Source organism: Sus scrofa, chromosome 13 (assembly GCF_000003025.6).
Source record: "Sus scrofa isolate TJ Tabasco breed Duroc chromosome 13, Sscrofa11.1, whole genome shotgun sequence".
In the NCBI taxonomy this organism is placed as follows: domain Eukaryota; kingdom Metazoa; phylum Chordata; class Mammalia; order Artiodactyla; family Suidae; genus Sus; species Sus scrofa.
In genome coordinates, this window is record NC_010455.5 from 92050905 (window position 1) to 92073861 (window position 22957).

General features: G+C 34.3%; 1 pseudogene; it reads left to right on the top strand.

Moving 5' to 3' along the window:
* On the top strand, positions 1339-22741 carry LOC110256337 (annotated as a pseudogene).

The window sequence follows — 22957 nt, forward strand, 5'->3', positions numbered from 1 at the left end:
AAAAGAAAAAAATCCAATAACAAAAGGGCAGAGGATCCAAATAGACATTTCCCTGAAGAAGACATACAGATGGCAAAAAAAACCACTGAAAAGATGTTCAACATTGCTAATTATTAGAGAAATGCAAATTGAAACTATAATGAGGTATCACTTCATACCAGTTGAATAGCCAAACAATAAATGCTGGAGAGGGTGTGGAGAAAAGGAAACATTCCTGCAGTGTTGGTGGGAATGTAAGTTGGTGAAACGACTATGGAAAACAGTATGGAAGTTCCTTTAAAACCTAATTACAGAACTGCCACATGATCAAGCAATCTCACTCCTGGGTTTATATCCAGAGAAGGCCATAATTCAAAAAGATACATGCACCCCAATGTAACTGTAGCACTATTTACAATAGCTAAAAATGGAAGCAACCTAAGTGTCCACCAACATATGAATAGATAAAGAAGTGGTACAATGGAATGTTACTCAGCCATAAAAAGAGAAATAATGCCGTTTGCAACAACATGGCTAAATCTAGAGATTATTATCCTAAGTGAAATAAATCAGGCAAAAATAGGCATCATATGTTATCATTTATATGTGGCATCTAAAAATGAGACAAATGAACTTACTGAACAGACACAGACTTACAGACTTTGAAAACAAACTTACAGTTACCAAAGGAAACAGGTTGTATGAAAGGATGAATTGGAGGTTTGGAATTGGCATAGGCACACTATTGTGTAAGGAATGGAAGTTCAATGAAAACCTGCTTCATAGCACAGGGAACACTACCCAGTATTTTGTGATGACTTGTGTGGGAGAAGAATCTGTAAAAGAATGGATATGTATGTGTATGTAACTGAATCACTTTATTGTACCTCAAAAATCATCACACTGTAAATCAGCTATACGTCAATAAAACTTTAATGAAAAAAATATAGGGAGCTCCCATTGTGGCTCAGCAGGTTACTAACTCTACTAGTATCCAGGAGAATACAGGTTTGATCCCTGGCCTAACTCAGTAGGTTAAGGATCCAGAGTTGCCATGAACTGTGGTGGAGGTTGCAGACACAGCTTGGATCCCACATTGCTGTGGCTGTGGTGTATGCCAGCACCTGTGGCTTCAATTCACCGCTAGCCTGGGAACTTCCATATGCTGCAGGTGCAGCCCTAAAAAGCAAATATATCATTAATGATATTTCAAAAGTTATTTATGAATCCTTTTGTTTTCGTTTCTTTTCTTCTTGGAATGTGCTTCTACTCCATTTTCCAGGATCTTTGAAAGTAGCATACTGTTCTCCTAATTGGTATTCCACAAATATTTGGTTTGCTAGTTGTGGCAGATGTGACATGACTTTCCAGAATGTTAGTATTCTCTTTTATAAACTGCACACTGAAACTTCGGAGCTCTTACTAGAAACACTAGTCCTTATTACCTGCCATGTGACATCCTATTGTACTAATGAGGAAACTCTGTGGCCCAGAACCTTACACAATAATTCTCGGTGGGGTTTGCACCAGTGCCTATTTAGTTTCAGACATTGAAATGAGGTATAATATTGTCTTGCTTGAGAAACAGAACAGTTACAATATGGGGAAAAAAATCCTTTGGCTTTCTGATATTGGGGGTTCTCATAGCATATTACATTTATGAACCTCTCCCAGATAATGTTGAAGAACCATGGAAAATTATACTGTTTAATGCTTTTTTAAAAAACACCATTGTATTTGGTAAGTGGAAACATTTATTAATCAGAGAGGCAAATTTTCTAAGATTCTGGTTTTATTTTGTTTTTTTTCAAGTTCTACATTTCCTTTGCTTCCTATTGTCAAATTCTGACTTCTTTCTTATACCTCTGAATGATCTCAAAGCAGACCACCAACAAGGTGACCAAAGAGCCATTCAGGTTACATTTCTAAAAGAATTTATTCTAGTAGTAGTAAAGTAAAAATATATGTATGTGTATGACAATTTTTGTTGAACTTTTTCTACTCTTGTGGTTTTAAAATTTCACACAAAACTCATAAGTGATGAGTTTTGAGCTACTCTGTATTTAACTATGAGATTTAAACACTCATAATGGATTCGGAATATATACTGTGGACATGACAGTAGGCTCTTATAGTATAGACTGGCTGACTGAAGATGCCTAATAAGAACCATGAGAGGTGTGGTTAGTGGCAATGAATTACTGCCACTGGACCTATCATCTCTACTATGACTATTGCACTGGGAACCTGACCCAGTTTATTCCTCTCACCCTTTCACCACAAAATTAAGCTTCTCTGTCTCTGTCTGTCTTTCTCAATTACACACACAAATTATATATATTCATATATATTTATGTGTATGTGTATATATATATATATGTATATATATATATATGGAGAGAGAAAGGGTAGTCAGCAAAGATTGGGGTAGAGATTGGAAACTGCTAGAGTTCTGGCTGGGAGAAATTTTTGATCTCAACAAGCACATTTCCAGGAGTGGAGAGCTCGCTACCTTATGTAACATACCGCATTTTTTTTTAATAATTTTAAAGAAATTTTATTTTTTGAATAGTAGTGCATCCACATAGTTCAAAAATCAAAACAATATGAAAAATGTATACAGTGAGGCATCATGTTCCCATTCCTGTCTTTATCCATTCTATTCTCAGCTCAATTTACTGTAGAGCACCAGTTTCTTGTGATTCATACTGGGGATTCTTTATACAAGTAATACCAGTATTCTTATCCCCCTTTCATTCTTACCTAAGAAGCAACACAACAAGTGTTCTACTGAAGTTTTAACATTATTAATTTAATTATATATCCTACAGATGTGTCCACATCTTCACATATAAAGCCCTTTCATTCTTTTACATACTACAGTGGATTCATTATATGTATAAAATATAATTCACCTAATCAGGTCTATTGAGGTACAAACTTTTGTTCTTTATAGTATTTTCTTATTGCAACCAGTAAAATAATACATGAAAAGCACTTGGAGGCTGGGTTCTGTCGATGATAAATCAGTGAAGTGGGATTGTTGAGCCAGTGGGAATTTTGCTAATTATTGCAAAATTGCTCTGTAACTCTTTTCCACTACTACCAACAAAGCATGAAAATATCCATACATGTCCTGTCAGCTTCTCAACAGTGTATTGTGATTTTTCTTGATTTTTTTTATCAGCCATAAGTGATAAACTATATCTTAGTACAATTTTATTTTTTATTTCTCTTAGTTGTAGAATCTTCTATGTTTAAGATCATTTGAATTTCTTCTTTGAGCTACCTGGAAAGCTGCATTGTCCCAATTTTTAATTGGGTTTTTGTTCCTTCTTTATTTTCTTCTATATGAGGACATGAGACCTATGTGAGAAGAAGTGCAAATTTTATTCTCATTTTGTCATTAATATTAATATAATAAATTGGCCATGATGAAGTATTTTTATTATTCTTCATTTAAAAAATTAAAATTAGAATTTCTGAATACTTTAATTTTATCTCCTAGACTTTGATAAGCAGTTAGAAAGATCTTGCCCAGGATTTTTCTTTTTTTTCTTTCTTTCTTTTTATTTTTTTGCTGCACCTATGGCATGTGGAAGTCCCCAAGCCAGGGACTGAACCCACACTACAGCAGTAACCAGAATTACAATGCTGGATTCTTAACCCACTGAGTCATCAGGGAATTCAATTTCCAAGGATTATAGTAATATTCACCCATAGTCTCTTCCAGTCTTTTTGCAGTTAAATCTTGTTCCAGTTGAAATTTATATTAAGAAAAAGTGAGAGATTATAGATTGAGCTTAACTTTTTTCAGCTTGCTATCCAGTATCATTCCTTTTAAAATCTCTGTTGATTTGAGATCCCTGTAAAAGATTCGTGCAGGTCAGGCCTCTGAGAAGTTGCCAAAAGGAAGTGCCTCCTACATAAGCTATCATAGTATATTAGATTAAGATAGGCAAGGTAGTACAGTGCTCTAAGAAAAAGGTTGGCATTCAAAATAAAGGGGCCACATTGCCTTAAACGAACAGCAGGTAGCCAGGATGAAAGCCAAATGTCAATCCAGAGCAGCATACACAAGAAGACTAGGAAACTGTCACAGGAGCCTACCGTGAACCCAATTTGGGATTTTTTTCCTTATATTTAAAAGTTCACTGGCACTTATAAGAATATCCACCAAGTCAGGGAATGCCTGTGACTTTCACATTTTCAGCTGTGATAAAAGTCCTCAGATTGTTCAGGGAAATATTTTTGGAATGCAAATGGTAACCAATATCTATATTTTGTATGACTCTAATAAATGCTAATGATTGTGTTTCCAAGAGCAAATCAAGTCTCTTCTCAAGAGCTTGAGAAGATATTCTAGTTTTGATTTCTATGATTCTTGCAAAATTCATCTCAGCTTGCCAACAAAGGTCTTCCTTTCTTTCCAAGAATCCTGGAATCTGCTTACAAACTTAAAATTTCAGGTTTTGATATCTCTGACATCATGGACACCAAGTAGTTCTAATTGAATAGAGGCAACAGATTTGATATACTCCATCTAGACGAAATAATCTGACCCCAAAAATGTAATTTATGAAATGTACTATAATTGGATATTGGGGAACAAAAAAGCCTACCAAGTAAACTTACCTTTTTGTTGTAGAAAAACTCTAAACCTGAACCATGACTAAACCCACCATAAATCAGTGTAGCACATCACTACAGTCACTCAAATTTAGAACAGTTTATTGACATCACTCCCTAGCATTTCTCACTGGCAGGACCAGCAGTTATATGAAGGGAAGCAGGAGAGAGCTATGAACTGGGAAGGGGCCTATTTGTTGACTTCTTGATGGGAGGGAGTCAAGGAACCCTTAGATTCTGCCTAAGAAACTCAGGAAACAGAAACTTTCTCTCCCAAAGATAATCATTTAAACTAAGTCATATTGCTACTATTATGTGACAAGTCTGGGGATGCCTGCACAAGGTTATCAGATGCCTTCACCTTTGTAACTACCAGCTTTGTTGCAGTTTTTACAGGTGCACTGGTGTTCATGATAGTGGCTGGTATATATGCTTCATTTTGGAAGCAAAATAATAGTCTAGCCCCAATCTGTGCACCTATATCATGTACAATGTACATATCAAAGTGCATATCAGAGCTGGCCCCATCATATGTAGAGCCTAGTGTAAAATAAAAACACAAGAACACTTGTTCAAAAGGCAGGGCAAGGAGTTCCCATCGTGGTGCAGTGGTTAACGAATCCGACTAGGAACCATGAGGTTGTGGGTTCAATCCCTGCCCTTGCTCAGCGGGTTAACGATCCGGCGTTGCCGTGAGCTGTGGTGTAGGTCACAGACATGGCTCGGATCCTGAGTTGCTGTAGCTCTGGCATAGGCCGGCAGCTAGAGCTCCAATTAGACCCCTATCCTGGGAACCTCCATATGCCACGGAGTGGCCCAAGAAATGGCAAAAAGACAAAAAAAACAAAAACAAAAACAAAAACAAAAAAGTGGGTCAAAAAGTACAACAATAGCAAAACAAAGCATTTTCCTTTAAAAATATTTTATTACTCATGAAATGTAATACGGGTAACAATGATACATGAATAATAAAAAGTTACAAGTTGCAAAAAATATATAGCTTGATGTAATTTGTGTGTTATGGTAACTAATAATAATTTATTAATGTAATGTTTTTGATCATAAGATTTTTCTGGTTTGTTTTTCTATAAATTTATTGATTAGGTCAACAAAATCTATACTTTTAGCAACTTTGTTTTCAATTCATGTAATTGCAAATGAAATCAGTTGCTTTTGTCAAATACAAGATTACAATTAATTTTTAATAATCTTTGTATATTTTGGGTATTAACCCTCAGAAGATATGCCATTTGCAAATATTTTCTCCATTCAGCAGGGAGCCTTTTCATTTTGTTGATAGTTTCCTTCAATGTGCAAAAACTTTTTAACTTAATGTAGTCTTTCTTAAATGTTTATTTTTGCTTGTTTCCTTTCCCTGAAGAGACATATCCAAAAAAAATATTGTTAAGACTGATGTCAAAGAGTGTTTTCTTTTAGGAGTCCTATGGTTTCAAGTCTTACATTTAAGTCTTTAATATACTTTGAGGGGGTTTTTTTGGTTTGTTTTTGCTGCTTTTTTTTTTTTTTTTGGCCATGCCTGCACTGTATGAAATTTCCTGGGCCAGGAATGAAACCCTCTCCATAGTAGTGACCCAAGCTGATGCAATGACAACACCAAATCCTCAAACCGCTACACCTTGAGATAACTCTTGAAGTTGATTTTTTTTTTTAACATGAGGAAGTTGTCTGGTTTGATTCTTAGTATGTAGCTGTCCACTTTCCTTAGCACCACAGTTCCTGTCCCAGTGCTCAGGCAAGAGATTTAATATTTGTGGCATTTGAGGATGAATTGAACAAGGCCATTTTCTGTAACAATCCCTGTGCTGTGCCCTTGCAGAACCTCTTTTTTCTCCTAGGCTCTGGCCCCAGTGAGTCGCTCCCATGCCCACTGTGCCCTACATTGCACACTCACTGGGTGCACAGGACACTTTATCTGAGCACACACTGACTGCTGCCTACAAAGCCTACCAGTCTGAGTATCCAAAATGGTGTCCTTTCATTCATTTCTGATACCGGTAAATTGCAACTTCTCTTTTTCTTCCTGATTAGTCTGACTAGAAGCAGATCCATTTTATAGTATCTGCTCAAGGAATAAATCTTTAATTTTCTTTATGTATTTTCCATTTTATTAATTTCTGTTTTTTTTCCTTTATTTTTTCTCCATATTTTCGGTTTAATTTACTCATCTATTTCTAAATTCTTAGTGGAGGAAGCTTAGATCTCTTCCCCACTAAAATATGCACTTAAAGCTGTAAATTTTCCTCCACTCAGTGCTTTATCTGCACTCTACAAATTTTTATTATGGTATGTTTTCTTTTTTAATTGGTTCAAAATGTTTTTTCGATTTGTCTAGAGATAGCTCTTCCTTAACTAATGATTATTTAGGAGTATGTTGTTTCATTTCCCAGTATGTGGGGATTCACCATAAATCATTATGCTCTGATTTTTATTTTAATTTTAATATGAAGAGAGAACATACTTTGAATGATTGTAATCCTTTCTAATTTGTTGAGATTTTTTTCCCCCAAATTTGTCATCTAGTAGTACATCTTTGTGAAAGTTCTACATGCAATTGAAAAGATGTGTATTCTGCTGTCATTGGGTGAAATGTCCTCAATATGTCCATTAGTTCTGTTGGGTTACTAGTGTTTTTCAAATTTTCTATATGATTACTCTTTTCCTATTTACTTGCTTTATCAATTTATGAGGTAGGAGTGTCAATTTCCAACTAATAGTTTTGGATATTTCTATTTCTCCTTTCAGTTTTTTTTCAGTTCTTAATTCCTGTATTATAAAGCTCTGTTACTATGTGCATACACATCTTAGGATTAATGTTTTTTTTTTTAAACTAGCTTTTGTCATTATGATACCTATAATATGAAATTTGAGAAGCATATATGATAATACAGTTGTCCCTCATCATCAGAGTGGACAGGGGATTGGTTGCAGGAGTCCCCTCCCCCTCAGATACAAAAATCTGTGGATGCCCAAGTCCCTTATATAAAATGGCATAGAACAATGAATATAGTCAGTCCTCCTTATCAGTGGGTTTGCATCCATTCAACTAACCACAGATCAAAATGCTAAGATATGGAGGGCTAATAGTATTTTGCTCTCTTAACACAGTTGTATTAAACTTTCTCTCCATCATTTTAATACAATTTGGAGAAATGGGGGAAGGTTAAAACAATGCTTATTCTACATCTTGTTGTATAAGCCATTCCTTTTGATTTATATACTTGAAAAATGAGTATTTTTGTTCCATGGAGCCCCAGTCATTCTAGACATTTCATGAAACAACTATTGAAGTCTTTTGTCTTTTGAATTGCAAGTGTCATTATTCACATTGTGGCTTGTATTTTCAATCACTTTAGAAGATTTTTTAATATAAATTCTTAATCTTAACCAAACTGAATTTATCAATACATTTATCATAGTGTCTGGGCTTTTGTTTTGATTTTAATATATGTAGGTGTAAATTTTATTAAATTCTTCTTAAGGACTCTTTCCTCTCATTCATCTTCATGAAGTCTGTAAGTATAGGAATAACAAATGACCTGTACTTTCTATATCACATATTTTTCCTCTAGGCTAACCTCATTTAATCTGACAAAAGGTTTTTTGCTCAGTTGATCATCCAAACTCTACTTTCCCTCCAAGTCTGAGTTCAACTACAAGTTAAAAATTCTTTTCCTTCCCCAGCATCTTTACAACTCTTCCAAAGAATTTTGCCTCTATATATAGTAAGCTGTCCTTTTATAACTTAAGTATTTCATTTGGCTCTGATTTTTTTTTTTATGGTGAAGAGTTTGCCTGGATTTGCTGGGCATTCACATTATTTAACACAAAATTGTATATATGCCATATTAGTATTCTTATTGGGTGAAAGGTGTGTATAAGTAGTAGTGTCGCTTGTAGTAATTCATCATATGGTAATATGGTATCTGAGTTTCTATATTTTCTGCTGGTATCATGGGTGATTTTTCTGAGAAAATGTAATTAAGACTTTTGGGGTCATATTGATTTTTTTTTTTTTTTTTTTTTTTTTTTTGCTTTTTAGTGCCACACCTGTGTGGCATCTGGGGTTGAATCAAAGCTGCAGCTGTACCACAGCCACAGCAACATGGGATCTGAGCTGTGTCTGTGGCCCTCACCACAGCTCCTGGCAATGCCAGATCCTTAACCCACTGAGCAAGGCCAGAGATCAAACCCACATCCTCATGGATACTAGCTAGGTTCGTTTCCACTGAGCCACAATGGGAACTCAAGGTCATATTGAATATTAATGTGCACTTCTTTGTTCAAAACCATTTTGATGCTTAAAATGTGTGTGTCTATGTATGTGTTTCATTTTAGGTCCTGTTTGATGAAGAGTTGGGACTAAACCACTTTGTGGAATCCATGATGTTCCTTTCAACCTTTTAGATGTTCCACCAACATCAGATGAAAATGTAACTGTGAAAGATACAATATTTAACAACATTCCTGTCTGTATATATGTGCCTCAATGGAAACCAAAATCATTAAGAAGGAGCTTGTTTTTTATCTACGGTAGTGGCTGGTGTTTGGGTAGTAATGGTAAGGATAATGGAAGTTCCACTTCATATATAACTATTCTAATATTGTGACGGGAACTCCTCTTTTGTCTTTTGAACTTAATAATATATTGCTAGAAATGTCTTATTTATCCTTCAAGACTCAAATGAGTCTTTCATTTCAGAGTACGCTTTCCTAAAGGCCCCAGACAGATGGAAAGACTTCACATTTCTTTAAATTAAATATTAAAGTATAGTCTGCTTAACAGTATAGGGCAAAATAATGGGTTGTCTTTTCTTTTCAATTTTTTTCTCCTACATTTCTTCCCTTTCCCAGGTCAAAATGTACTCCAGAAAGAATTTAGTTTTTGTGTTGAAATAAGACATTTAGTACCTTTTTCTCATGTAGGATATTACATAGGATAGAGTTATAGATTAAAAGTAAAAAGACTCTGTTCAAGGCTCAAGGTCCAGGGTACTGAGAGTATGGTTTTCAAGGAAAAGACATGCCACTTTGCTCTGCTGGATCTATGCCCTATGGGGACTCAGGCAACCACAGAAGTCCAAACAGTTCTTCTAAAGTATGGAGCCCGGGCAAGGCTCCAGTCCCTAGGTCTAAAGGGCATTCTGATTGCTGGTGTTCTAGGTTGGGAGACTTAGAGAGTATAGGCATGAAGCTATTTTCAAATGTCGAAGGAAGATGTGACAATCATTCCATGTGACTAAGAGTGGTCAGAGATATAAAGAAAACCTGAGAGAAGAAAACATCAGCAAAGAAGATAGAGTTAGCAGTACCAAATGCTGAAGGAATCCTGAAATGTTAAAAGAAAAAAATGCCTCGAACATTTTTTATTGATTTTGTGATAGCAGAAATTACAGAATGATAGGATGTTAGCCTAGTTATGATGAGTGAATAGTGAAAGTGATCCAAGGGCAAAGTTTTGCCAACACACAGGAGGGGCAAGTCTTGCTATGAGAGGGAAGAAATAGAAGGCTTTAGTGAAGAGATTGTATGTTGGCAGTGGGAACATAAAAAGTAATTGAGGAAGTATTGTTTAATGCTTACTATGCATAAGAGTTATTGTTAACTGCTCTAAAGTTGTGTTTCTAAAAAAAAAAAAAAGTACCACAGTTTGTCTTTCAAATGGGCCACTGCTCAAAGTTTTGCTCCTCAAACTGTTTTATTAAATTTGTACCTGTATAGGTGCCATTTCCCAAAATACACACACACAAAAACATACATACACACACTTCTCATTGAAAACATTGATGCAAACTTACAGTTTCTACTCAAATTCTTTCTAAATTCTACCCAGAACCCCAGGGAAGATTAATGAGAGATTTCTCCCAATATTTCAACACTGCTTTATACTCTTAATTAAGGCAGATGTTTTTTTGTATTTTTGTTGTTGACCTATATATGTGCCCTATACCCCATAGAGCTCCTTAAAGTCAGCTCCTTAAAGTCTTCAAATTTGCATTCCCAGCCTCTAACTACTTGCCAGGCACTTGATAGGCAGCTAAACAAAGCCAGTTTGGAATAGTCAATTTGAAAAATTGGCAAATGGAAAGGAAAGCTGATCAAGGGCAAATAAAAAGATAATCGAAAAGAATGGGTCACATGTGAGTGAGTATATGCATTGATCAGTGTGAAACTACTATTAGATTTTTTTTCTTTAGGTAGAATTTCAAGATAAAGGGCAAAAATAAAAAGTCATCACAGTAAACTTCATTAACTTAAGAGCATCATTTTTCAGTTCTCACTAGTGGTCTAGTGTTTTTTTCTTTTATTTCAGCTTTCATTACTATGACCTTCTGTCAAGATGGACAGCAGACAGACTTGATGCAGTTGTCATATCAACCAAGTTGAGCTGTGCTGATTTGATCTGATGTCACATGCCTTACATATCAGTATACATTCAACTGCATAGAGTGTCTTATTATGCCAAAAGTTAATCAGTGCCTCTGATGACACTGACTATGGACAAACCTAAAGTTAGAGACTGTCCACTCCAGCATTGGAGAGAAAAGGTGTAAACACATATTTCAAGAAAGAACAAAGGCCAGAAAGTCAAGAAATTTTTCAAGTAAAATTAACCTACAGTATGACACAGACTTTAACTACCGTCTCTGGATTTTTTTCCCTATAAATAGCAGAGTATTAAGGATGAGGGCTTTGAAGTCAGAGGACTGGAATTAAATTAGGCTTTGCAAATTGGTAACTGTGTGATATTTTAAAAGATATTTAACTCTAAATAATAATAATTGACATATTTCAGCATTGATATAGGGGTTAGATGTTGTAATACATTTAACAATGCTTGGAATGTTCCCTAGAACTTGGTGATTCATTAATGAAAGCAGGTATTACACAAGTTAACATTAAAGTTGAGGCAGAACCTATCTCAGAAGTCCATTCTAGAGCACACTTTAGGAAGAGTTTTAAATTTTTTATAGAACACACTCTCTTTAAGAACCTACCTAACCCTTTACAAATGCAAAATTAGTGGACTAATGTAATAATAGTCATATCAAATTTAAATATTTTGATAAGGTTGGAAAAGTCATTCTGGAGAATCAAATAAGTAAAAGTAGTGACTGATTTTTCAAAAAACATTTGGCAGTTACCAAAATCAATCATTCTGTAAATATTTTTAGCTAGGAAAAGATAGCAGCTAAGGAAATCTTTCCCCAAACTGAAACAAATTTAACATTCAGACTTTAAAATTTGATTGTAAAAATGGCAATATTTACTGAATGCCAGTCAAATTTTATGATTAGGGAAAACATGTTTTCCAATTAATAGAAAACATTTAAATATCACGTGGATGACAACAAAATTTTACTTTTGATGATTTGATCCGGAGTACATACCTTGTTTTGGTATGTGACTAAAAATCAATGATTGAGGAAAGATTATTTTTCTATCTACAGCTACAGACCAGCCGCAAAGTACCATTTTTCCAGTCAGTTTGAAGATGTATACACTGCATTAAATTATACCCAGAAGTTCTCAAAAGCTATGGTGAAGATCCTGGAAGGATTGGCATCTCTGGAGACAGTGCTGGAGGGAATTTAGCTGCAGCAGTGACTCAGCAAGTAAGATGTTCAGCATTTTCACTTGCTCTGTTTTCTTTTATCTTTCATTTAATAATTTTTGATAATTTAAATTATAATGTATAAGTATTTTTTCTTTTACTTAATTAGGAAACATTGAGAAGAATAATTTCATACTTCAGTACTTCTTTTTTATGTAAAACACTGACATAATGTCCTATATATTATACTAGCCTTTTTCATGGGAGAAAAACAATAAATGATAGCAATAATAATAATTAGGACGTGAGAATATTGTATATACTCTGTGTATATTCACAATATATATTCAGAATATTATACATTATAATATATCATAATATGTGTATGTATGCTTCCTAGAAACAAATGTAGGTCATCCCTAAGAGAAGGCAACATAGACCCTAGGTTTCAGTTTATTTATAAAACTAAATTTTTATCCTGGGAATCAATAGTGAGTTGCAGGTAGCAGATACACAAAGAGGAAAAATAAGAACTAATGAACAGGAAAAAGTATCACCCAGGTTCAGATATTGTTATCATTAAGAAAAGTTTTATAGAGTATGTTTAATGTAAATAAAAATGTATATTAAAACCTGGAAATATGCTTATAGAAAAATTATAAAAAGTAATTTGAGATATTTGAAAAATAAACATAAAACTTCAGGCACTCACATTGTGGCTCAGCAGATTAAGAACACAACTAGTATCCATGAGCCATATGGGTTCAATCCTTGGCCTCATTCAGTGGGTTAGGAATCTGGCATTACCACAAGCTGCAGCATAGGTTGCAAATGTGGCTCGGATCTGGTGTTGCTATGTCTGGTGTAGGCCAGCAGCTGCAGCTCCGATTTGATCCCTAGCCTGAGAACGTCCATATAGCACAGATGTGACCCTAAAAAAACAAACTCAAAACCTCCAAAAAAAAAAAAAAAACAAAAAAAAACAAAAAAAAACCCTAAAACTTCAATAACTTAAAATATTAGCCATCAAAATTAAACACTCAATGTAGGGTTTTTTTTAAGATTTTATATTTTAGGAGTTCCCGTTGTGGCTCAGTGGTTAACGAATCTGACTAGGAATCATGAGGTTGCAGGTTCGATCCCTGGCCTTGCTCACTGGGTTAAGGATCTGGCATTGCCGTGAGCTGTGCTGTAGGTTGCGGATGCGGCTCGGATCCCGTGTTGCTGTGGCTCTGGCATAGGCCAGTGGCTACAGCTCTGATTAGACCCCTATCCTGGGAACCTCCACATGCTGCGGGAGCGGCCCTAGAAATGGCAAAAAGACACACACACACAAAAATTATATTTTAGAGAGTTTTAGATTCACAGCAAAATTGAGAGGAAAATAAGAAATTTCTAATATACACTCTGCCCCACATACATAGCCTCCCTCATTATCAACATCCCCCACCAGAGTGGTACAGTTGTTACAGTTAATGAACTTATATTTACACATCATAATCATCCAACGTCCATAGTTTATATTAGGGTTCACTCTTGGTAGGACAATAGAGGTGTTTGTTAGCATATTGGCTGCAATACAGTAATATAGAAAATTGGAAGAAGAAAAATCATTTGTAATATTGAACAGAGAGACTAAAGATACAAAATATAAAATAATGAGAATACACATTAAGAATATGGTGAGAAAGGCTAATATGAATATATCCTTCCAGTCTGTAGACAAAAAAAAGGACTTTTTTGACATATAAAACTCAAGAGAAATCACAACCCAGCATGCTGTCATTTTGGATTTTAAAGATTATTTCAGGTAGAAGAACATTAACTGCAGATGGAGGATCAAAAAGGCAGAAAGAAATTACATTCAGGAAAAAGTAAATATATTGACAAACCAAAATGTAAATGAACATTGACTATATAAAACAATAATAATTGAGTCTTGTCATTTAAAAATAAAAATTAATATACACAATGACAATAGCCAATACATGAAGGGACGAATCAAAATATTAAAGTATTCCAATAAAGTTCTATTGTCTAAGATTAAAAGATATAATTAATATTAGGCATTGATAAATTAATGAATTTTATCTTAATCCCTAGTATAATCTATAAAAGAATTATTTAAAAGGTACAAATAAAAAGATATCATAGGAAAATGAAATGATAAAACAATACTCCAAAAGAATATAAAATAAAGGAAAAGTAATAGAATAGGTGAGATAAACAGAATGCACAATAATAGATAAGTTTAATAATAAACAAAATATATTAATAAAAAAACTTCAGTGTAGATGGACTTAAAATTCAGGTAGAATCAAAAAAATGGCAGACTACATAAAATTTAACAATCCAACATAAGAATAGAATGTAATAAAATATATATTGATAGGTAGAAAGAAAAAAGATAGGAAAAGATGTCATGCAAATACAGATGTCATGCAAATACTAATTGTTATAATTATTTTATAATTAAATAGTTTTAGAGGAAAAACTATTACTAGAGTTAATATGCAACATTCCTAAGACAATTCCATTCAACTGGAAGATAAAAAAGTCCTATCAATTTATATGAATAAATAACATTTTCTCAAAATACACAGAGTAAAATGGATAGAAACAAAGGAAAAATTAGCAAAATAATAGCAAAAGTGGAAGAAGTTTACTAACATTTTTCAGTGATTGTTGGGACAGCATGGATAACAAATTTGTGACTAATGAATGTAAAATAATAAGCAACAGAATTCCATTCTTTTCAAACACACAAAATATATATTTAAATAAGAATATGCAGGGTTATAGACCAAGTTTCAATCAATTCAAAGAACTGAACCCAGATAGACCCCTGCTATTCATAGCATTCTCTGCAGACTAATAACATTAGCAGCATATAGGTATGTAAAGATGCAGAATCATGAGTCTTACCACAGACTTCCTGAATAACAACATGCATATTAACAAGAAATCCAAGTCTTTTGTATGTACAATAAAATTTGAGAAATCAAATTATTTCCATTATATCTCTGTCCACAGTTAGCATAATGCTTTGGATCACTAATAAAATATCACTAAGAAAACCCCATTTTTTTTTTATAGTTTAAATAATTGTTTTTAATTGATGAAGTTTTTTTTTATGGTTGCATTTTAACTTTTTTTTATTACTCAAATGAATTTATCACATCTGTAGTTGTATAATGATCATGTTTTTAAATTAAGATACTCAGTTCCTATTTAACCCAAGTGTGAAAGAGGAAATCACAATGAAGATTTGAAAATATTTGAACTACATTGTAATGAAAATATTATAGATTATACTCTATGAAATACAACTATCTCAATATTCATAGGAAAATATAGTCAAATAAATACATAAAAATTACTAAAATTAATAAGTTGGCATCCATTCCATGAAATTAAAAAAGAAAAAGAATGTCTAAAAAGTAGAAGGAAAGATGAAATGAAAAGAAAAATACCATATGATATCACTTATATCTGGAATCTAATATATGGCACAAATGAACCTTTCCACAGAAAAGAAAATCATGGACTTGGAGAATAGACCTGTGGTTGCCAAGGGGAAGGGGAGGGAGTAGGATGTATTGGGAGCTTGGGGTTTATAGATTAGACTATTGCCTTTGGAATGGATAAGCAATGAGATCCTGCTGTGCAGCACTGGGAACTATGTCTGGTCACTTATGATGGAGCCTGATAAGGTGAGAAAAAAGAATGTATACATGTATGTGTAACTGGGTCACCATGCTGTACAGTTGAAAATTGACAGAACACTGTAAACCAGCTATAATGGAAAAAAATTAAAATCATTATATAATAAAAAAAGATGAAATGAGAGAAAAAAAGGAGACGAGAAAGATGAGGACATAGAAGATGAAACTGAAAACAAATATACTAGGATGAGCAACAAATGTAGTTCCTTGAAAAAAAGTAATACAATTGATTAATTGTATTAATCTCTGGTGAGACTGACCAAGATAAAAGAGGAGAGTCTGGAGTTCCCTTTGTGGCTCAGTGATTGCCGAACCCAACTAGCATCCATGAGGACACAGGTTCTATCCCAGGCCTTGCTCAGTGGGTTAAGGATCTGGCATTGCCCTGAGCTGTGGTGTAGGTCACAGACGCAGCTGAGATCCCGCATTGCTGTGTCTGTGGCGTAGGTCAGCGGCTGCAGTTCCACTTCGACCCCTAGCCTGGAAACCTCCATATGCTGCTGGTAAGGCCCTAAAAAACAAAACAAAACAAAACAAAAAAAGGAGGAATCTTAAACTAATATAAGGAATGAAAAGGGGTATATAACTAAATATCTTACAGATATTAAAAATACAGTAGTATACTTTGAACTCCTTTACTCCAATACATTTAAATTTAGATGAAATAGAAAGATTCTCTGAAAAAAGAACTGATTCTAGGACAAATGAAAATAAGTTTTATCCTATTATCATAAAATAAATTGAATAGTCATTTTAATGTTTTGACACACACATACATACACTTAGGATCAAACAGTTTCAAACACAAATTCTAACAAATATTTTTAAAAGAAATATCTTTACTTCTAGAAAAAATCCAAAATGTTGGAAAAGTTGCACTTTGAGAAGCTAACATATTTTGATTCTTAGCCTGACAAGGTCAGTTTGAGAAGGGAAAATTACAAGCATTCACATTTACGAACATAGATGCAAAATCCTGAATGAAAATGCTATCAAACAAAATTAATCAATATATTAAAAACATAATACATCACTGTTATCTTGAATTTATTCTAGTAGAGTGTGATAGGTTTAACATTAAAATGACTATTAATACAATTCTCCAAATTAATAATTGAAAGAAGAAAATCATACTATTTCAATACAAATGAATTCTTTACAGATAATATTCTGTATCTATAGAGATGGAACAAATTAGCAAATTGTGAATAAAAGTGAATTTCCTAAATTAGAAAAAGTATATAAGAAAAAAACAGAAGAATCATAATTCTTAATGGGTAGTTATTAAAAGTTTGCTCTTTGCAAAGAAGGACACTATTTAATGATTAAGGGATCCATCCAAGGAGAGGATGTTACTATTGTCAACATATATGCCCCAAATACAGGAGCACCCAGATACACACAACAAATATTAACAGACATAAAGGGAGATATTGATGAGAATACAATCATAGTAGGAGACCTAAATACCCCCCTCACATCAATGGACAGATCCTCTAGAGAGAAAACCAATAAAGCAACAGAGATCCTAAAAGAAACAATAGAAAATTAGACTTAATTGATATCTTCAGGACACTACATCCAAAAAAAGCAGAATACACATTCTTCTCAAATGCTCATGGAACATTCTCAAGAATCGACCACATATTGGGACACAAAGCGAATCTCAATAAATTTAGGAGCGTAGAAATTATCTCAAGTATCTTCTCTGACCACAATGCCATGAAATTAGAAATCAACCATGGGAAAAGCAAAGAGAAAAAACCTACTCCATGGAGACTAAACAACATGCTACTAAAAAACCAATGGGTCAATGAGGAAATCAAGAAGGAAATTAAAAACTACCTTGAAACAAATGATAATGAAGACACAACCTCTCAAAATCTATGGGATGCTGCGAAAGCAGTGCTCAGAGGGAAATTTATAGCAATCCAGGCCTTTCTCAAAAAAGAAGAAAGAACCCAAATGGACAACTTAACCCTCCACCTAAACGAATTAGAAAAAGAAGAACAAAAAAGTCCTAAAGTCAGCAGAAGGAAGGAAATTATAAAGATCAAAGAAGAAATCAATAAAATAGAGACTCAAAAAACAATAGAGAAAATTAATAAAACCAAGAGCTGGTTCTTTGAAAAGGTGAACAAAATTGACAAACCCCTGGCCAGACTCACTAAAAAGAGGAGAGAAAGAACCCAAATAACCAAAATTATAAACGAAAAAGGAGAAATCACAACGGATACAGCAGAAATACAAAAAACCATAAGAGAATACTATGAACAACTATACGGCAACAAGTTTGACAATCTGGAAGAAATGGACAATTTTCTAGAATCTTACAGCCTGCCAAAACTGAATCAAGCAGAAACAGACCAACTGAACAGACCGATCACTAGAAATGAAATTGAAGAGGTCATAAAATCACTCCCTACAAATAAAAATCCAGGACCAGATGGCTTCACAGGTGAATTTTATCAAACATATAAAGAGGAATTGGTGCCCATCCTCCTTAAACTCTTTCAAAAGGTTGAAGAAGAAGGAATACTCCCAAAGACATTCTATGAGGCCACCATCACCCTCATTCCAAAACCAGGCAGAGATACCACCAAAAAAGAAAACTATCGCCCAATATCATTGATGAATATAGATGCAAAAATTCTCAACAAAATCTTAGCCAACCGAATCCAACAACATATCAAAAAAATTATACACCATGACCAGGTAGGGTTCATCCCAGGTTCACAAGGATGGTTCAACATACGCAAATCAATCAGCATCATACACCACATTAACAAAAAAAAGGTCAAAAATCATATGATCATCTCAATAGACGCAGAAAAAGCATTTGACAAAGTTCAACATCCATTCATGATCAAGACCCTCGCCAAAGTGGGTATAGAGGGAACATTCCTGAATATCATCAAAGCCATTTATGAGAAACCCACAGCAAATATAATCCTCAATGGGGAAAAACTGAAAGCCTTCTCACTCAAATCTGGAACAAGAGAGGGATGCCCACTCTCACCACTGCTCTTCAACATAGTTTTGGAAGTCTTAGCCACAGCAATTAGACAAACAAAAGAAATAAAAGGCATCCATATAGGAAGAGAAGAGATCAAACTGTCACTGTATGCAGATGACATGATACTATACCTAGAAAACCCTAAGGACTCCACCCAAAAACTACTTGAACTGATTAATAAATTCAGCAAAGTAGCAGGATATAAGATTAACATTCCGAAGTCAGTTGCATTTCTGTATACCAGCAATGAAACATTACAAAAGGAATACCAAAAAACGATACCTTTTAAAATTGTACCTCACAAAATCAAATACCTCGGAATACACCTGACCAAAGAGGTAAAGGACCTATATGCCGAGAACTATAAAACTTTAATCAAAGAAATCAAAGAAGATGTAAAGAAATGGAAAGATATTCCATGTTCTGGATTGGAAAAATCAATATTGTGAAAATGGCCATCCTACCCAAAGCAATCTACAGATTCAATGCAATCCCTATCAAATTACCCATGACATTTTTCACAGAACTAGAACAAACAATCCAAACATTTATATGGAACCACAAAAGACCCAGAATCGCCAAAGCAATCCTGAGAAACCAAAACCAAGCAGGAGGCATAACTCTCCCAGACTTCAAGAAATACTACAAAGCCACAGTCATCAAAACAGTGTGGTACTGGTATCAAAACAGACAGACAGACCAATGGAATAGAATAGAGAATCCGGAAATAAACCCTGACACCTATGGTCAATTAATCTTTGACAAGGGAGGCAAGAACATCAAATGGGAAAAGAAAGTCTATTCAGCAAGCATTGCTGGGAAACCTGGACAGCACATGCAAAGCAATGAAACTAGAACACACCCTCACACCATGCACAAAAATATACTCAAAATGGCTGAAAGACTTAAATATACGACAGGACACCATCAAACTCCGAGAAGAAAACATAGGCAAAACACTCTCTGACATCAACATCATGAATATTTTCTCAGGTCAGTCTCCCAAAGCAATAGAAATTAGAGCAAAAATAAACCCATGGGACCTCATCAAACTGAAAAGCTTTTGCACAGCAAAGGAAACCAAAAAGAAAACAAAAAGACAACTTACAGAATGGGAGAAAATAGTTTCAAATGATGCAACCGACAAGGGCTTAATCTCTAGAATATACAAGCAACTTATACAACTCAACAGCAAAAAAGCCAATCAATCAATGGAAAAATGGGCAAAGGACCTGAATAGACATTTCTCCAAGGAAGATATACAGATGGCCAACAAACACATGAAAAAATGCTCAACATCGCTGATTATAAGAGAAATGCAAATCAAAACTACCATGAGATACCACCTCACACCAGTCAGAATGGCCATCATTAATAAATCGACAAATAACAAGTGCTGGAGGGGCTGTGGAGAAAAGGGAACCCTCCTGCACTGCTGGTGGGAATGTAAACTGGTACAGCCACTATGGAGAACAGTTTGGAGATACCTTAGAAATCTATACATAGAACTTCCATATGACCCTGCAATCCCACTCTTGGGCATCCATCCGGACAAAACTCTACTTAAAAGAGACACATGCACCCGCATGTTCATTGCAGCCCTATTCACAATAGCCAGGACATGGAAACAATCCAAATGTCCATCGACAGATGATTGGATTCGGAAGGTTTGGTATATATACACAATGGAATACTACTCAGCCATAAAAAAGGATGACATAATGCCATTTGCAGCAACTTGGATGGAACTAGAGAATCTCATACTGAGTGAAATGAGCCAGAAAGACAAAGACAAATACCATATGATATCACTTATAACTGGAATCTAATATCCAGCACAAATGAACATCTCCTCAGAAAAGAAAATCATGGACTTGGAGAAGAGACTTGTGGTTGCCTGATGGGAGGGGGAGGGAGTGGGAGGGATCGGGATCTTGGGCTTATCAGACACAACCTAGAATAGATTTATAAGGAGATCCTGCTGAATAGCATTGAGAACTATGTCTAGATACTCATGTAGCAACAGAAGAAATCGTGGGGGAAAAAACTGTAACTGCAATGTATACATCTAAGGATGACCTGACCCCCTTGCTGTACAGTGGGAAAATAAAAAAAAATAAATAAAAAAAAATAAAAGTTTGCTCTTTGAATTTTAATACACACTACTACTACCCAATTATACCTCGTCTTGATCAGTGCTTTAAATGACAAGCAATCAATACCATTTTTCAGTATGCTAGTCAGTTTGACTCTTCTTGAGTATGTTAGTGCTTCAGGTATATAAAAGGTAAAGGTGATAGTGTTTGGAAAAACAACCTTTTGAATGTCTAAAAATTTTAATTTACCCAAACATTACCGTTCAATAAAAAAGAAAAAAACATGGGTTACTAGATACGTATTTTATGACTGATGTAATAATCATTTTTCCCCCATAGCAGAAACACATTGCAGGAAAATTAGCTTAGAAAAAAACTATAAAATTCTAGTGTTCCTGGAAAAAAGAAGGGAACTAAACCTAGAAAAGACAAAGCAGTGCTCAAAAAATTAAAAATTAATAGTCCTACATGGTTTAGATTTATCCAGGATCAAACATCTCTTCAGTATCAGAGCTGTGTCTTTCCCTTTTCAATGCTTATTGACATACTTAGATATTTAAAATATTCTTAATAATGGAAAAGGGGATCATATATATATATATATAGCTTCAGATTAGAAATCCAGGTTACATAAGTATGAAATTCACATTATAATAAAAGATCCTTTTTCACATCCTATGAAGAGAGTGGTACTGAATTTTTTTTAAAATTAAAACTTACATTTAATTTATGAACATTTACTACTAAAAATTATTTGATATTAAGATTTTTGTTTTTATCAATGTGTTATTTTGTATTTTTAAGGATTTTAGATTTAGGAATACATTTTTTGTATTGTAGTTTTTTTTTTTCATTAAAGATATTTAATTAAGCAACATATTCTGATTTTTTTTCACTTTTAGAAGACCCCAATGTCAAGATCAAAGTCCAGTCTTTAATAAATCCTATCCTTCAGAGTTTTGATTTGGATTTACCATCATATTGAGAAAATTCCCATTTTCCAGTTCTGTCCAGATCACTCATGGTCAGATTGTGGAGTGAATATTTTACCACAGATAGATCACTTGAGAAAGCAGTGCTTTCTAACCAACACATACCTCTGGAATCAATTCATCAGTTCAGATTTGTTAATTGGAGATCTTTGCTCCCTGAGAAGTTTAAGAAAGGCCACATTTATAAGACTCCAACTCATGGTAGTTCAGAGCTGGCTAAAAAGTATCCAGGGTTCCTAGATGTGAAATCCAGGGTTCGTAGCACCTTTGCTAGCTGATGACAACAAGCTGCGTGATTTACCTCTGACCTGTCATCACTTGTAAATATGATGTCTTAGATGATGGGCTCATGTACGTTATTTGACTTCAGAATTCTGGAGTTAGGGTGGTCCTTAACCACATAGAGAGTGCATTCCAGGGAACAGTTTCTTTTCTGTTTATTAAAGTTAGTTATAAAGCAGCCAGTCAGTATCTTAGTTGGCTACATGAAAACCTATAGTAAAAATCTGATCAATGTAGAAAAACATAAGCCCCACTATTTCGGGAAAAAAGAAAATGCAATGGATTCATATTAAAAAATGTGTGTTTTATAGACAACAGTCTTCCTAAATACATATATATGTAATTGTTATTGTCAGTGAAGGAGTTTTATGCATTAGGCTCAAAGTACTTCACTCACTTTAGTATCTTAGAGAATAAAAGATTTATTTTTCTATTATGATTTTAAAATATCCAGCTTTCTTACATTCCTTTTGATTTTCTTTCTTGATAAATTTTATTTCAGCACAAAGAAATGTCTGCTTATGTAATACCAAGGATTTACTTGGATTCAGGTCCTTGGAGAAGCCCCATTTATTGCTCACATGAATGAAGTTGTTACCCTATTTTAGTCCCAGTTCAGTATCAACTGCCTACCTTTATAGAATACATTTCTTAACACACAACTC